Raw genomic sequence first — 1239 nt, 5'->3', positions numbered from 1 at the left:
CCCCCCCCCCCGCCCCGGCGGGGGGGGGGGGGAGCCGGTCCCCGCTGCCCCCCGGCGTGCCCTTGGGTCCCGGGGTACGGGCAAGGAGCAGGAGCATCCGCGCCGCACTCGCGGGGCTGCGGTGGGGCAAACCCGCCCCGATTCCAGACATTAACAGAAAAATCGGTGCCAACAGCGATGCTGGGTTTAAAGCCTTGGGTCCCGGGGTACGGGCAAGGAGCAGGAGCATCCGCGCCGCACTCGCGGGGCTGCGGTGGGGCAAACCCGCCCCGATTCCAGACATTAACAGAAAAATCGGTGCCAACAGCGATGCTGGTTTTAAATTAATATTTCACATGTGGCTAAGGTCTTTTAGAACTGATTATGTTTGAGTTCAGGGCATTAAATGTCTCTTCATTTAAACATCTTTAGGAAAAAATTAGGCATTGGAGGAAGGAGAAAGTTGGCCCTATTCTAGTAGCCTCGATGCAAGTCTTTAAACGTGGGAAAGGGCTGCTCGCCGGGAATTTTACCTGTGCCGAAGTCTGTAGGATTGGGGCCTTGGAAAAGGCGATATTTTATCAGCTGTTGTTTGCATCCGTCAAAGTTTGTGGGTAACTTGATAAATGTTAAACGGGGAAGCAGAAAGTGCTGGTGAGGCCAGACGCGGCGATAACGGCACATTCAATAGCTTAATTTCACAATTAGTTTACTGTATTATTGGAAACAAATCATATTTCACTGTGCCTACACTAGTGCTCTATTTTTAGCCATAATGTAGCTAAAAAGGAGGAACCTACTGAGATGTATTATAACATTGAATGTGAACAATTCTCTTCTCTCTCTTTTTACTCATTTCGTGTCATACATCTGGTTTGGAATACAGCTCATTTATTAATCGGACAGAACTACCGCAGATGGGCTGGAGGCTGCAATTCCAAGTCAGAGAAAAGTTCCACGCAAGTCTGCAAGGAACCTGGCAAGTCACAGCCATGCAAAAAGCACCCAACCACATAGTCTGCTCTCCCAATAACTGGCATAGCCAAAACAACTATTTTTTATTAATTTATAATTACAATGTATTGGGCTCTTTAGTTGTTTTTCAGGGCAAAGTCGTAAATGAAAAAGGCATCTGAAATGCTGGGATGTAGCCTCAGTCTTTGTATTGCATCATATTTTTTTATTGTATTTTTAAGAACAAAAAGCAGATAGAAAATAAAATTGAGGGAATATACCAATCTGCCTTATACTGCCTTAGTA

This window comes from Corvus brachyrhynchos, unplaced genomic scaffold (genome assembly GCF_000691975.1).
Source record: "Corvus brachyrhynchos isolate BGI_N302 unplaced genomic scaffold, ASM69197v1 scaffold229, whole genome shotgun sequence".
Classification (NCBI taxonomy): domain Eukaryota; kingdom Metazoa; phylum Chordata; class Aves; order Passeriformes; family Corvidae; genus Corvus; species Corvus brachyrhynchos.
Note: the sequence above shows the minus strand (reverse complement) of the source record.